This window comes from Lissotriton helveticus, chromosome 3_2 (genome assembly GCF_964261635.1).
Source record: "Lissotriton helveticus chromosome 3_2, aLisHel1.1, whole genome shotgun sequence".
In the NCBI taxonomy this organism is placed as follows: Eukaryota; Metazoa; Chordata; class Amphibia; order Caudata; family Salamandridae; genus Lissotriton; species Lissotriton helveticus.
In genome coordinates, this window is record NC_136062.1 from 462,208,072 (window position 1) to 462,214,071 (window position 6,000).

Genomic DNA, 6,000 nt, shown 5'->3' on the forward strand with positions numbered 1-6,000 from the left:
AAAAAGTAAGCACACAGCAAACTAATTTGATCTGAAAAATTATTTAGTATTTACTCAATCAAAGGAAACAAATCATGGGGTCGAATTTTGGTGTAGTCCTGTTGTCGGCTACAACAGGACTACACCAAAATTCGACCTTCTTTCCATCAAATGGATTGGTAGCGAAGGAAATCATTACGTTCGAAAATGCTGTTATAACTGAAATTGAATTTTTTTTTTTAAACCAACACATGTAAAATTCAACTTTTCTAAAAAACAGCAACTTGCTTTCAAAATCCATGAACTGAGTAAAACCGGGCATGACGGAGGTTGGCTCAGTGATAGGGAAGCTTCTTTCCTTATCAACAAGTCACCCACGGTCCCAGCAATCTACATACTACCCAAGGTCCATAAGAATGCGACATGTCCACCGGGTCGCCCGATTGTGTCAACGTGTAATTCCATTCTTAAACCCCTGGTGCAATATGCTGATTTTTTCATTCGCCCCTTTGCCACTGAAGTAGAACAATACATCAGGGATATAACAGCGGTGATTAAGGTGGTAGACAAAGGAGACACTCATGAATTTCTATCAATGGGTTAATACACAGAATCCTAATTTAAAATTCACTATTGCATATGATCAGAACTGCATGGATTTTCTAGACATCTCTATTAAGGCGAGTGAAGACAAGACTTTGTATACCACGTTGTTTACAAAAGCAACAGCCAGAAACACGCTTCTTAAGTACAATAGTCACCATCCCCAGGCCCTGAGGGATGGTCTCCCCTTTGGGCAGTTTCTCCGCCTTCGGAGAAATTGTACCAGATGAGTAGATTACTTTGCTGAAGCCCAGTGTCTCAAAATCAAATTACATGCCCGTGGCTATCCTAACAAACTCCTCAAGCGCTCTCTCAAACGGGCGTGGTATAATGCAAGTTAAGAAAAAAACAAATGCCACTTAGTAGGTTTGTGTCACCACCTTTGGAACAGCAACCAACTCTATCAAAAAGTTGGTTACCAAACACTGGTCACTCCTATCTAATATACCAGAACTATGTGAGAAACCAATGTTCACCTTTAAAAGGGGTTCAAACCTGAGAGACCGACTAGTACATGCATACATAAATAAAGATACTAATTTAGTAGACAACATGCGCCAACTTACCTCAGTGGTAGGACACTATAAATGCAATCAATGTGCAGCATGTCGCACAACTAACAATCTTAAAACCTCTGTGCTTAATGGCAAAACCATTACTTTGAAAAGTTTCTCCAATTGCAATACGGCCAACGTCGTTTATTGCATTGAATGTCCTTGTAGACTTAGATACTTTGGGAAAACGACTCAAACAGTAAAGAAACGTATTTTCCAGCATCAGTCTAGGATCCGTTGCCATGTAGAAAATGCTCCACTGGGTGAACATTTTGTGTTCAATAAGCATACTGAGAATGAATTGAGATGGTGGGTGGTGGAAACTGTTAAAACCACTATTAGACAACCAAATGTAGATCGCAGTTTAACTATGAAGGAACAACGCTGGATTTGTTATGCAGATTCAGTCAAGAATGGGCTGAATTCATGTACAGAATGGCAAACTCTAGCATGTCTAGTTTAGATATCAGACCCCAGTCCTGCCCAAGTCTCTTCAGGCGATTGATTCAGAAGTACAAAAGATATGTGAAATGTTGACTATATACTAATATCTTTGATATAAGCTTGTTAACTTATGTATTCACCTTATCTCATTGCAGTCCAGTGCATACAAATGTTGGAGTTTGTATTTAATGATGTTTACCAACATAACTGTTCGGTGTAAATACTGAATATATCATTGTATATCCATCTGCACCATTTGGTGGTAGTAATTGTTAAAGATGCTAACAACGTATAACTAGTAAGTGCTAGGTGTGGTAGAGTTAATAATCCAGACGAAATTCTTGTAGAGCAATGATTCTTTGACATTTTGTCAATTCTTAGATTTTAATGATGGTTAACAGGTTTTGTGCGTTGTGTATCTCAGAGTGATGAATAATGCAAATACTATGAAGGGCTCTTTGTCAATGCACATTATATATAAAAAATGGGAGATATATATTTTTTGACACATTCATATGTATTTTGTATTTAACAATGCTGTTATTCTTTATGTATATCTAATTTCATTTGTATGCATTTATAACATACAACTCCCCAACATGTGTGTTGCTTACAGTTGTCATACAACCTAGTTACATCAGCCATCAGTCAGCTTAAGATGGCCGCCACTTTGACACAGCCACTTCCACCAAACAAGTCACGTTGCGGGTCTGTTTCACTTCTGGGTACCGGTATTTAAATCCAGGACCATTTCCCGGCTTTCTTGATACACTTGCAGCCGTTACAGTGCAGGATTCCCGATTAGGAGACCCAAGTCTGTGCGATTTGTAAGTAGAAGATGCCACACCGAGGCTCGTTTTTTAACTATGCCGCTGCTGTAGCTAATTTTGCAAAAAACACAGTTGATGGACAGAATGTAGAACAATGTCATACATTCACCCCAGTACAAGGATATGGGCCTAAATCCATCGTTTTTTTGTACTCCACACCACCCTGTGTTAGACACTGGCTATATGCAAATCAGCTCTGACCCTGTGCCTCATGGGAACAGTCCAGTCCGAACTACCAAGCCATGTCTTTTCCAGACCGGAATCAAGCATCCAAGGACCGGTTTCTGGCTATCAGTCTTCATCAGCCTGGATAGCTTGACTCCAGTGGTGTGTAGAGCCTGGGACTCACCTCTGAGCATACCCAGCCCACTCGGGGTGAAAATTGCAAAAAACACAGTTGATGGACAGAATGTAGAACAATGTCATACATTCACCCCATTACAAGGATCTGGGCCTAAATCCATCGTTTTTTTGCACTCCACACCACCCTGGGTTAGACACTGGCTATATGCAAATCAGCTCTGACCCTGTGCCTCATGGGAACAGTCCAGTCCGAACTACCAAGCCATGTCTTTCCCAGACCGGAATCAAGCATCCAAGGACCGGTTTCTGGCTATCAGCCTTCATCAGCCTGGATAGCTTGACTCCAGTCGTGTGGAGAGCCTGGGACTCACGTCTGAGCATACCCAGCCCACTCGGGGTGAAAATTGCAAAAAACACAGTTGATGGACAGAATGTAGAACAATGTCATACATTCACCCCAGTACAAGGATCTGGGCCTAAATCCATCGTTTTTTTGCACTCCACACCACCCTGGGTTAGACACTGGCTATATGCAAATCAGCTCTGACCCTGTGCCTCATGGGAACAGTCCAGTCCGAACTACCAAGCCATGTCTTTCCCAGACCGGAATCAAGCATCCAAGGATCGGTTTCTGGCTATCAGCCTTCATCAGCCTGGATAGCTTGACTCCAGTGGTGTGGAGAGCCTGGGACTCACGTCTGAGCATACCCAGCCCACTCGGGGTGAAAATTGCAAAAAACACTGTTGATGGACAGAATGTAGAACAATGTCATACATTCACCCCAGTACAAGGATCTGGGCCTAAATCCATCGTTTTTTTGCACTCCACACCACCCTGGGTTAGACACTGGCTATATGCAAATCAGCTCTGACCCTGTGCCTCATGGGAAGATTCCAGTCCGAACTACCAAGCCATATCTTTCTCAGACCGGAATCAAGCATCCAAGGACCGGTTTCTGGCTATCAGCCTTCATCAGCCTGGATAGCTTGACTCCAGTGGTGTGGAGAGCCTGGGACTCACGTCTGAGCATACCCAGCCCACTCGGGTGAAAATTGCAAAAAACACAGTTGATGGACAGAATGTAGAACAATGTCATACATTCACCCCAGTACAAGGATTTTCACCCCGAGTGGGCTGGGTATGCTCAGACGTGAGTCCCAGGCTCTCCACACCACTGGAGTCAAGCTATCCAGGCTGAAGAAGGCTGATGGCCAGAAACCGGTCCTTGGATGCTTGATTCCGGTCTAGGAAAGACATGGCTTGGTAGTTCGGGCTGGACTGTTCCCATGAGGCACAGGGTCAAGGCTGATTTGCATATAGCCATTGTCTGACCTAGGGTGGTGTGGAGTGCAAAAAAACGATGGATTTAGGCCCAGTTCTTTGTACTGGGGTGAATGTAAGACATTGTTCTACATTCTGTCCATCAACTGTGTTTTTTGCAATTTTCACCCCGAGTGGGCTGGGTATGCTCAGACGTGAGTCCCAGGCTCTCCACACCACTGGAGTCAAGCTATCCAGGCTGAAGAAGGCTGATAGCCAGAAACCGGTCCTTGGATGCTTGATTCCGGTCTAGGAAAGACATGGCTTGTTAGTTCGGGCTGGACTGTTCCCATGAGGCACAGGGTCAAGGCTGATTTGCATATAGCCATTGTCTGACCTAGGGTGGTGTGGAGTGCAAAAAAATGATGGATTTAGGCCCAGATCTTTGTACTGGGGTGAATGTAAGACATTGTTCTACATTCTGTCCATCAACTGTGTTTTTTGTAGCTAATTTTGCAGCACAATCATACTTGTTAATTTGAATCTGAATACGATACATTCTTAAACCGTACTGTCTATTTGTTTCTTTGAATGCGGGTTAGGTTTATATACCGACGGTTCATACATCAACGGCAATGGCCACTTGTGGGTTGAGCAAGTGGAGGTATGCTACCACCACTTAACACACTTTGTCTACAAGATAGCTGTTTGCCGTCTTAATTTAACGTTTGTCGGTTCAGCCATCGCTGTTATTTTTATACCTAGCTACCATTCGGAAGCAGCTGGCATCCAGTCTTTCACCTATGACATATTTTTTGATAGCCAGTACGATATGAGGGCGCTATCGTAGTCACATAGATTTAATTTAATGTCTTTTGTAAGATGTCAACAACCACATCTTTAGTCCTCTATCATAACTGTTAGAGCTTGAGGTAGCTTGTGTACACAATACGCGCCTTTGAGCGCATTACCTATATCATGTACAGAATCAGGAATCGATGGGGAGTCCGTATCATTAGGGCTTCGGTCCATTGTAGATATATATACCGTTAATATTGACGAAACATTGCCACATATGCTCAATGTCGTTATAATGTCATATATATACTGGCGAGCATAATGACTGTTTTTAATATAAAACTGGACAGATTACGATCACTATTTAAGTAACCATACGGAATTAATCATACAATGCAAATCTTTTCACCATAGATACCACTACAGATTTATTGATCCAGAAAAAGCTTCTAGTAGAAATCTTGAACCCGGAAGTTACAGCTGATGTCACGAGCTACTGCAGGTATGCGCCATCGTGATACCGCTCACACTGTGGGTCATTTTTAAAGAGTAGATGTATATTAAAGCGCTATATATGTATCATTACAGATTTTCAAGTTGAAACATACCGAATTTGGCGACAGAATATCTATCACGCCCTGTTTTCCAAAGTGAGTCTAGCTATTTGGTCTCCTTTTGGGTACACAATGTTTCCATTTGTCCTGTTTTTATTAATGGTCACTTCATGTATTGTAGAAGAGAAACCAATTGACCAACAAGTCACTACTGCATTGGTCGACATAGGTATTCAAGTCACATCATTAGGATGTGAAGCACACAGCTTCTGACAAAAGCTAGTGTAGCAGCTTATGGTTGTTTTCATATATCGATTGAAACATCATAGTAATTCTATTTAATTGCTTTCTATATAGGGGGCTCTCTTTGAAAAAACTAGTCCTGATGATGGTTTTATAGATGTCAACAAGCAAGACCGAAACGTCAACTCAATCTCCATGTCCACAGCATTATTGCTTGAAAGACACCTTCGTACAGCATCGAACTTGGTCTTCTTCTATTATCTATGGAGTTGTAGATATGTTATGAATTGATTTGTTGATTTATATGTACATCCATTCATAACTGTGATTACTGGATTTGTTTCGTTTTTATCCCCATGATTTGTTTCCTTTGATTGAGTCAATACTAAATAATTTTTCAGATCAAATTAGTTTGCTGTGTGCTTACTTTT

The 6,000-nt window shown here is 41.8% G+C and overlaps 1 long non-coding RNA gene across 1 annotated transcript in view; it reads left to right on the top strand.

The window, feature by feature from the left end:
* LOC144826360 (uncharacterized) overlaps positions 1–5,794 on the top strand; it is a 130,405-nt gene extending 124,611 nt beyond the window's left edge. The window contains exons 2-4 of the long non-coding RNA XR_013609804.1: positions 5,187–5,274; positions 5,361–5,422; positions 5,684–5,794. This is a non-coding gene — a long non-coding RNA (uncharacterized LOC144826360). The remainder of the gene's footprint in view (positions 1–5,186; positions 5,275–5,360; positions 5,423–5,683) is intronic.
* Positions 5,795–6,000: the final 206 nt, after the last annotated feature.